The 11,016-nt window shown below is 37.7% G+C and overlaps 1 pseudogene; it reads right to left on the bottom strand.

Annotated features, from left to right (window-relative positions):
- Positions 1 to 5,140: 5,140 nt before the first annotated feature.
- On the bottom strand, positions 5,141 to 6,249 carry LOC101049599 (acyl-CoA dehydrogenase family member 11 pseudogene; annotated as a pseudogene).
- Positions 6,250 to 11,016: the final 4,767 nt, after the last annotated feature.

Here is an 11,016-nt window from a genome sequence, read left to right as displayed (position 1 = left end):
TATTCAAAATTATGTTGATATTTAGCATTTATTGAATTCCTCTTAGGTACCAAATGCCACATGAGATACTTCGCTTCTCTCATTTAAGACAATCCTTGCACTAGCTCCCATGTGGTAGAGAACAATTTGTAAATATGATGATGTTCAAGACATTGATTGAATTGCCAAAGTTCACACAGTGGGAATTTATGTACATATCTGTCTCCAAAGTGCAGGCTTTTTCATTTTTATAATTTCATGACAAAAGTGTTTGGTGCTTTTGAGTATTTTGAATGGAAATCTGTTTTATAGAACTTCAGGAATATTAAAAACTGAAGTCCCACTTGTAAACAACTCTGTTGTCTGTTTTGACGTGTCCAGGTACCACATCCTTTTCTTTCTTGCTGCTACCCTTTGACTATTTCATATATTGTAGAAGAAAGAATACAGTTAATTAATATTTTTTATTATTAATTGCCTTGGCAAAAGTTTTGATGTGGAAGAAAATGGAAATTACTGATTAAAATGAACTTTGTGGGGCCAGGCTCAGTGGCTCATGCCTGTAATCCCAGCACTTTGGGGGGCCGAGGTGGGTGGATCACGAGGTCAAGAGATTGAGACCATCTGGTCAAGATGGTGAAACCCTGTCTCTACTGAAAATACAAAAAATTAGCTGGGCATGGTGGCGCGTGCCTGTAGTCCCAGCTACTCAGGAGGCTGAGGCAGGAGAATCGCCTGAACCCAGGAGGCGGAGGTTGTGGTGAGCTGAGATCTCGCCATTGCACTCCAGCCTGGATAGCAAGAGCGAAACTCTGTCTCAAAATAAATAAATAAATAAAATAAAAATAAAAAATAAAATGAGCTTTGTTTATTATCTTTAAATTTCACTTAATGGTACATTACCATTTTTCATCCTCATGATTTCTTGAATTGACTTAGTTAAAAAAGAAAAAAACCTTGAAATTTCTCTCATTTAAGCGAGTCAATACAATACTGTTTTTACAAATGAGAACTTTTGCTTATAATAGTTTATAATTACCTTAATGATCACACAAAGAAATAAAGTAGTCACGTGCTGCAGAATGGCATTTTGTTCAATGACGGACCACAGTGGTCCCATAATATTATAATATTATATTTTAACTGAACATTTTCTATGTTTAGATATGCTTAGATGCACAAATACTTACCATTGCACACAATTGCCTGCAATAGTCCCTACAGAATTCAGTACAGTAGTTTGCTGCACAGATTTATAACCTAGGAGCAATATATACCATATAGCCTAGGTGTATAGAAAGTAATACTACCTAGGTTTGTATAGGTATACTCTGTGATGTTTGCATAATGAAGAAATTGCCTAACAATGCATTTCTCAGAATGCATCCCCATTGTAAAGCGACACGTGACTGTAAATCTTTAAAGTAACCAGCTCTGTTGGTAGTTGAAGAGGGCCAATAGCCACAAAATAGTAGACTTCATTCTGGGAGAGCTAAGTATAGCAGAGTCTCAATGGAAGGTCATCTTGGTACACATGATGGCTGACCTGGCTCTGTATACAGTTGATGCTTAAAATCCTTAGCAGTATTAATGAGATTCTATCACTATTAAAAGTAACACACATACTGCACTATACTCTAGTTTCTACTTAAAAGAAATCTATCGTTTGCTAATTTTACAGAAAGGCAAAGAAGCATTCACTATTTTAGTAGCTATAAAAAATGTATGCCCTTATTGGCTATCCTCTGGAAATTTTGAATCAACAATTAATATTAATATTTGAATTTCATGTATTATATTGTTCTAGCTAATGGAGTTTGAAGAAAGCAATAATCAAACTGTTGAGTTTTTTCTCTCTTTACGTTAAACTAATGTAAGTGTTTTTCAGTTTTCTTTATGAATTGTACCTTGCCTACAGGTTATTACTGACTTATGAAATTATACAGTAAATTGATTTTTATGTGTGTAGAATATTTGTTTCTTTGAAAACATATAAGGGAAAGAGAAAGTAAGTATTTACAAAGTATTTGACAAGATTAAATAATTATATTTTCACTAATTTGTTGCCGGTGGAATTCATGGGCAAATATATAAGAAAAAGAGAGTTGATCAGATTCAGCCTCTTGGGCCTATGGCCTGGCATTTTCACACAGTACAAAAGCTTTCCTAGAGTTGAAGGACAAGTGGGAATCATGTACTTCCATTGAAAAAAAAACCAAAAAACAAAACATTGTGTGAGAGTATAATTTTGCCTGGAGTTTCTTCGATTGATAAAGGACTGGCCTTCTTTGTTATACAAACATAGGTGACATTTGTAGCCTCTGCTGCAGGATTTGGTTGCAACAAATTTTGGGAGGGACTTAATTAAGTGGTGATTCCCTGAAATATCTGGTTTGAAGAAGGCAATTGCAGGAGAGAAAATAGTTGCTTGAATAATGAGTTTTTCTCATTCCTTCTCCCCAGGATTTGAAACTGGAGAATATTAGGGTAGCCTCAGTCAAGGTTCAGGAGCAAAGACAGGAAATAGGGCTTAAGAAATAAAATGACTTTTAAGAAAGATAGAATTCTGGTTGGGCAGGCCTAACGTAAAAGACCAAAGGCCTGTGAAAGATGACTGCGTTTTCTAACAGTTTGTGTGTGGCTAAGACCAGTTACCTTAGCATGGTGGTTGGCAGATTTTGGCATGCATAGGACTCTCCTGGAGGGACTGGTAAACACTGATGTTTAAGCCTCACACCCAGACTTTCCCACAGAAAACCCAACCTTAATCTGTCTTGGTTTTTGACATGTCTTCCCCATTGAGCTTAATTATTTCTAGCTTTGATTGAAGGTGAGAGATGTGCAGCTCTCCCTTTCAATTGAACACTTAGGGGCTATGGTAGGGTTATTAAGTGGCCTAATTTCAATAGTGTTGTGTTCCAGAGAATAGAGAGGGCTGAGGAAAGAGAGACAGATGGGGGAATAGCCGGTTAGTGGAACAGTCAGAACACACACAACTATAGCTTTACAAAATATATTTCTTAAATTATAATACTTGAAATCAAAATTACATCTGGATTCATGGGCTAAAGGATAAATATTGTACTTGCAGTTATGAAAACAATATTAATCTTCTTGTACCCCTCCATCAGAACTCTTGGGTAACAAGGTGCATTGTCACTGAGCAGGAATATTTTGAAAAAAAAAAAATCTTTTTTTTTTTTTTTTAAGCAGTGGGCCTCCATAATGGGCTTAAAAATATTCAGAAGACCATCCTGTAATCAGATGAGTGGTCATCCAGGCTTTGTTTTTCTATTTACAGAGCACACGCAGAGTAGATACAGGTTAATTTTTAAGGGCCCTAGGATTTTCAGAATGGTAAATAAGCATTGCTTCAACTTCAGGTCACCAGCTGCATTAGCCTCTAACAACAGAATCAGCCTATTCTTTGAAGCTTTAAGTCCAGGCATTGACTTCTCTTTTTTTTTTTTTTTTTTTTTTTTTTTTGAGACGGAGTTTCGCTCTTGTTATCCAGGCTGGAGTGCAATGGCACAATCTCGACTCACCGCAACCTCTGCCTCCTGGGTTCAGGCAATTCTCCTGCCTCAGCCTCCTGAGTAGTTGGGATTACAGGCACGTGCCACCATGCCTGGCTAATTTTTTGTATTTTTAGTAGAGACGGGGTTTCACCATGTTGACCAGGATGGTCTCGATCTCCTGACCTCGTGATCCACCTGCCTCGGCCTCCCAAAGTGCTGGGATTACAGGCTTGAGCCACCGCGCCCGGCCTGACTTCTCTTCTTTAGCTATGAAAGGCCTAGATGACATCTTCTTCATATAGAAGGCTATTTTGTCTACATTAAAAATCTAGTGTTCAGTTTAGCCACCTTTATCAATTATCTTAGCTAGATTTTTGGGGATAACTTGCTGCAACTTCTGCATCAGCACCTGTTGCTTCACCTCTCACTTGGATGAGATGAAGATGGCTTCTTTAACCTCAAGAACTAACCTGTGCTACCTTCACACGTTTCTTTTGCACCTTCTTCACCTCTCTCAGACTTGATAGAATTGAAGAGGGTTAGAGACTGGTGCTGGATTGGGCTTTGGCTTAAGAAAATGTTGTGGCTGGTTTGGTCTTCCACTCAGACCACTAAAACTTTCTTCATATCAGTAATAAGGTTGTTTTGCTTTTTAAATATTTGTGTTCATTGGAGTAGCACTTTGCATTTATTTTAAGAACTTTTTCTTTTTATTCACAGTTTGGCTGTTTGATGCAAGAGACCTAGCTTTCTGCCTATCATGGTTTTCTTTTCTTTCTTTCTTTTTTTTTTTTTTTTTTTAAGGACCAGACATAGCCTTTAATTCCAAATGTTAAAACACAATCATGTCTTCTAAATCACAACTTTTAAAATTAATCATAAGGTTACATAGTTCGAATTATAAAATTTATCCACTTTAAATAAGGATACCTCTTATAAAGTGCTTTATTGTGGTTTCACGAATTTCAAGGTGCTTCTACATGGCAAACCCTCAGTGGGTCAGGATCCTCTAAGATTAAAATATTAACACCAATATGTGAAAAGTAAAGTGAGGTACAGTGAGATTAAGGCTCAGTGGCAAATGTTAAAAAGGCCCACACAACACACCAGGATCAGAGCCCAGGTCAAATTCCTGCTCCCCACTTCCACCCCACCCCAGGAAGAAATGTATTTTTTTATTTGTTTTTATTTTTAGAAACAGAGTCTCCCTGGTCACCCAGGATGGAGTGCCATGTCATGATCATAGCTCACTGTAACCTCAAACTCCTAGACTCAAGCAATCCTCCTGCCTTAGCCTCCCAAGTAGCTAGGACTACAAGCATGTGCCACCACACTTGGCTAATTTTTAAATTTTTTGTAGAGATGGGAGTCTCACGATGTTGCCCAGCCTGGTCCTGCCAGAACTCCTGGCCTCAAGGAGACATTAGATTGAATGACAACAGCTGCAGCATTTCTTATTAAACTTAACCCTTGAAATAATAAAACTCACCGATCAAAATAGATGCTAAAATCTTTACCACAAATGAATAATTAACCCTGTGCTCAAACTGCTGCAAAAATATGAGATTCAAATGCTGGAGCCAGTGAAGTTTATATAAAGGAGAGTTTCTGTCCGTGGGATGTGGCAGTGAGTTCCGCTCTCCTTATATCTTGGCCGTCAGCTCTTTGGCTTGGTCCTGCAGCTCCATTGTTGGAATTGCTGAAAGGTGAACTTTGTCAGGTCCGTCTGCTAAACGCAAAGCTTGGGTTAAAGCATACGTGTTGGCCAGAGGGTAATCCTGGGAAACACCAGCACCTCCATACACCTAGATGGTTCGGTCAACGATTTTGCAGACAGCCCGTGGGGCAGCCACTTTAATCATTGCAATCTCCTTCCTAGTGCCAGCACTGCCCAGAGTGTCTATGCTGTGAGTGGCTTTCAGAGTCTACAAGTGGATCTGCTCAATGGCAATGCGGCTTTCAGCAATCCAGTGAGCCACAACCTCATGTGCAAACATCTTCTTCTTAAAGGCTACCCTTTGTGTTGCCTAACTCATGCTCTGCAAAGCACACTCTGCCAAACCTATTGTTCTCATACATTGGTGGATTCTGCCAGGTCCAAGGCGGCCTTGGGAAATTACAAATCCATTACCTTCACCTTGTATTAGATTTGTGGCAGGAACTTGCAGTTGATTAAAATGGATCTCAAAATGTCCTCCGTGAAAATTATCTGTGTAGACAAAAACTGACAAAGGTCTTATTAATTCTACTCCAGGTGTGTTCATGGGAATAAGAATCATGCTGTGCTTTTTTGTGTCTGGAGACAGAAGCATTTTGAGTTCTCAAAACAATTGCAATTTTGCACTTGGGAATACTAGCTTCACTGCTCCACCATTTCTTGCCATTAATTACATAGCTATCTCCATCTTGTTGGATGCTGCGTTCAATATTTGTGGCATCACTTGAAGCTACATCAGGTTCTGTCATACAGAAGCAGGAGGTAATGTCCCCTTGAAGAGGAGGCTCAAGGCACTGTTTCTCTTCCTTACTTCCAAACAGGTGTAGAACCTCCATGTTCTGCGTGTCGGGTGCTTGACAGTTAAAGACATTTGGAGCAAAAAAGCATTTTCCTGTTTCTTGAGCAATCAAGGCATAGTCCACCTGGCTGAGACCGCTGACAGCTGACAAAAACAAGTTCCAGAGACCCTCTGCTTTGGCCATTTCCTTGAGTTTATCAATCACTAAAGGTTTTCCCCACTTGTCCACTGAATTTTCATTTGAACATAGAACTCAATTACCTCATTGTAGAAGAAGAAAATGAGGCCACACAAGAACACCTAACACCCTGCCTGTCATGGTTTTTGGCATGCCTTTCCCGTTGAGCTTAATTATGTCTAACTTTGATTTAAGGTGAGAGATGTGCAATTGTCCCTTTCACTTGAACACTTAGGGGCTATTGTAGGGTTATTAATCAGCCTAATTTCAGTAGCATTATGTTCCAGGGAATAGAGCAGTCTGAGGAGAAGGAAACAGAAGGAGGAACAGCCAGTAAGTGAAACAGTCAGAATACACACAACATTTATTAAGTTCCTCATCTTATATGGATAACATTCATGGCTTCCACAAACAATTGTGATAGTATCAACAAAGATCACTGGTCATAGGTCACCTTAACAGACATAATAATAATGAAAATGTTGCAATTATTGTGAGAATTACCACAATGTGACATAGAGATAGGAAGTGAGCACATGCTGAAAAAATGGCACTGATCAGCTTGGCTTAATGCTGAGTTGCCATAAGCCTTCAATTTGTAAAAAAAAAAAAAAAAAAAGCAACTCTGTATCTGTGAAATGCAATGAAAAGAGGTATGCCTGTAAATCATAGCGATATGATCTGTTTAGAATAAATAAATTTATGCATATTGAAATTCTTTTCTAATTTTCTACGTTTGTCTACATAAAATGTAGTGTGCTGTTTGTTTAATTGACTAATTACTATTGAATTATCTTCAGCCTTTGTCTTTTTTCCTCTTTTATTTAGTGAATCATTTTACTCATCCCGTTATTTATCTGGTAATTTGGCTTTGTATTCTAGTCAGGTGTTCACTCAGTTAACAATATATCTTTCTTATATATTTTTGGTCATTTTACTATCCGCACATTAGCTGGATAATACAAAGTTGAAGACTTTTCACACTTTCTGAAGTTTTCATTGCTTCTCTTAACTTTCACATAGTTTAATTTTGACTCACCTATTATTGGTCTCTGGAGTTTGTCTGATGAAAGAACAACACTGATGCATTTGTGGCCTAGTTTTCTTTATTGCTGGGACATAATATTCTCAGTAGCAGATTGACTTTGTTTTAGTAACTACCAGCAAAAGTTATACATAAATACATAATTTTAAATTAATTGTAAGCATTGAAATCTGTGGACATGTTGATTTTGTGACATCACACAACATTCACATATTAAGGTCTCAATAAAGATTTTGTCCAAATGTGTTTCTAAGCCTCTTATGGGCTTTGTATCTGCCCGTATTTGTAATCTTCTTTGGAAATAGAATCAGTGAAGAAGTTCTTCTAAAGACTCTTTGAGTTAAACTACCTTAAAAGAGAAGCACTCCTGTTGACCTGACAAAAAAGTTACAAAATTTGAATTTTGCAAAATTTTGCATTTGTTAGAAGGCAAGGAATTTAGAAAGAAGAACCACAGAAAAAGCAATTGCTTTGAGTTTCCAGATTAGGCAGAAAATGTGTTCATAGTGGCTCTGGTTTTTGTAAATTTAGGGCAAATTAAAGAACTAGTAATGTAGTTAATTAATTATGCTATGAGAGAACATTTCTCATTAATTTTTCTGTAACTCAGAAGTTCACACTAAAGTTGGTAGCTATGCAGCCCTGCAAAGTCCATTTCTTTGATATTGCCTGCTACTTGTTGGAGTGCTTATCTCTGCTTGGTCAAAAGAGCGTCAAGCTGAGTCTTCAGGAGGAAAACCCCAACAGTGTTTAATTAGATAGGTAAACTTCCATGTTTGATCATACGGCTGGAACGTTTAATAGTGAATTAAATATATTAGATACATTATCATTGCCCATCTGTTTGCAACCAAACATAACATAGAGAACACTTTCCTAGCTCCGTTGCCTACTGATCAAGGTCAGAAAACCTTTGAATGGAAGCACCACAAAGGCTTTTCTGTGAGAGAATTGATTACATATGAAAGGGTAAATTCTGGTTCTGTTCTTGCTAGTTTATTTTACAGTCTTCAACTTCCTGTGGGAGAATACAATTCACTTGAAGGAAAGAAGCATTGAGGAGGAGGTGAGGAACTGCCCTAGAGGAGAGGGCACAAGGGATCCTTTTCCAAGGACGTAACGTTGGGGCTAGGTCTCAAAGAATAAGTTCTTTAAGGGTAGAATGAATGTTTTAGGGAGAGGGTGCAGTGTGTGCAAGGGCAGAAATCATCAGGGCAGGGTGTGTGATGCTTGTGTGCATGCACATGTATGAGTGTAGGGAACAGGAGAGCTGGAAAGGCAGGTCAGAAATGAAATAAGAAAGGTCTTTTTATCTGTGCAGAGCAACTTGTACATTGACCTAGGCCCGTGGTTTCAGACAGTGCTCCAAGAGCCCTGTCAGGCATCTATGCGGTAATGGGAAGGAATTGGGCCTTTGAAATCCTTATCTTCCTTTCAGCCAGGGTTAATATACATTATTGTATAAATTTTCTTTCTTCCTATCCTCTGTGTTAAACAAAATGCTTTGCAGCTTTCATATTTATCTTTGGTAGTTACGTATTTGTTCTCAGTTCTGGGATATTTTAATTTTTGTCATGTGGTCATTAAAACCGTGTGTTATTATCTTAGTCTATGACTTGCCTGGACCATCTTTACTTTGCTACTTCCCATTCTTCTTTCCTAATAAAATAATTTGTGATTGAATAATCAGAATGACTCCTGGGGAGGCTCTTGTCCTTTTGGCCTGTCTTCCCTTTTAGGATGGCATGCCACAGACTTTTATCAAGCCATCTAGTTCAACCTTTCCCTTGATGGTTATTGTAAGCCTCTGTGTGACATGGCCCTTCAACCCTTGGATTCATGTCACTTTTGCTTCACCAACCCATTCATATTTTGACCTTAAGTCTCTAAATACTTTCTCGACCTTCTTGATGCTAAAACTGTGAAGACCAGTCCCATGCTTTCTTTGCACTGAATGAGAGACAAGAGCTATTGAGGTCCTCACTACAACTGTGTCTATTTTGTGTCCTGTCTCAGTAGTGCATTCTAGAATGGGCTCAGAAATGTTGCAATATCATCACAGTACTTTTCATTTCTTTCCTTCCACAAATTTTTTGTAAAATAGTATTCTCTGGTAATTTACTTCTATTGCACTTACCTTACACGTGGCCAGTGAGTTTTTTTGTTTGCTTGTTTATTAATAGGGTAACTGATTTTATTGTTATATTTGAAATATAGGCTTATCCTAGCAATGATCAATAATACCTATCTTGTCATAGTCATTAGCCTATATTACAAATGTAAGCTTGATTATTTCAAGGTCAATCTTGATTTTCAGGACTATATACATAGTTCTGTAGCTACATTAACTTCAGCAACTGTAAGTAGCATCTGTGATCTTTAAAATTGTTTCCTCATGGTGATTGTTAGATACATACTCTCTAGTTAGATTTTCTGGTAGACTGATGTGAGAGATGTGTTGGGCAGGGTAGAATTTCAGGATTTCTCAGTAGAGGCAGAAATGATTTTCTACTCTATGTGCAAAGTTAAGGATTCATAATGTAAAAGCTCAGTTGAGAGGCCTCTTTTAAAAAGAGTGGCAGAAAATATGAGAAAAATGTGGGAAAGTTTAGTCTTGCACACCCCTGGGGGTTTGGCAAGCTTCACATGTGATAAAACTTGACTAAATCTTCTCCTCTGTGGATCACAGTTGAGGACCCCACCAGACTGAGGTACACAATTGTATTAATCCATTGTAAAACAAAACTAAAACTGTAATGAATGTATTTGGAGAGAAATAAATATGAAAGGAATGAAATGTAGTATTACTTGATACTTTTGGTATGGAGTTAGGCAATTTACTTTTGCTTATATAAGAAGGTTCAATTAGAGCGGTTCTGCTGCAGATGACCATTAATTACTATTTAATTTATTGGTAGTTAAAAAACCCGATTTATTTGAGCAAGTAGAATTATTTAGATTATTCTTGATAAACACTAGTTCATTATTATAATTAATGCTTCGGAAGATCATGACCAGTTTATCTTTAGAAATAGGTGCTATCTCAGTAGATGCTTCTTTTTTTCTCTTCTTTCCTCCTTGTTGAGATGATTTAAATGTTAATGCTCACATGCACAGAATGTTCACTCTCATGATTTCATTGCTGTTGATTTTATTCTAAGCAGTGATGTTGGCTCTTTTAAAAATCATTCTTTGAGATTATTTGTTAATTTCTAGTGTTATTGGGGAATGAATGAACTAGATTTCTCTAGTTCAGCTGTTATGATTTCTTATATTTTAACATTACCTTCTTTGTCCACCAAGAAAAACGGATGGAACCCTTCCATAGTAGGTGAACTCTGCAATGATTTTCATCAGGCGAAAGCATGACAAAACTTTCTGATGGGACTGAAGAGAAATATATAAATAAAAACATAACTGCTGCTTGAGCTCTTCCTGCAGATGGCACTGGTGTTACTTGGATAAAGAACATTTTTGTGCTCAGCAGCTTTTAGTTCATTGTTCACACTGGAAAGGATTATACATACCAGGAAACTAAGTAGACATTTTGTAATAAGTACTCTCTTATCTGTGCATGATTGAACCCCAGCATGGTTCACCCAGTCCTTTTGGAGGTCTGCTTTCCAATTAACACATTCACATGGACAATAAAATCTGATGCAGTACTCTTTTTGACTAGGGAAGAGACCTACCACGAAAATCACATCAAAAAGTAAAGCTCCAGGACCGTTCTCCCAGTTGCATCTGCTTGAAAAATCCAGCCTAGTCTGCGAATGCATA

The sequence above is a fragment of the Saimiri boliviensis genome, chromosome 2, assembly GCF_048565385.1.
Source record: "Saimiri boliviensis isolate mSaiBol1 chromosome 2, mSaiBol1.pri, whole genome shotgun sequence".
In the NCBI taxonomy this organism is placed as follows: domain Eukaryota; kingdom Metazoa; phylum Chordata; class Mammalia; order Primates; family Cebidae; genus Saimiri; species Saimiri boliviensis.
The sequence above is the reverse complement of the archived record's forward strand: the minus strand, read 5'-3'. Positions and strand labels throughout refer to the sequence as shown.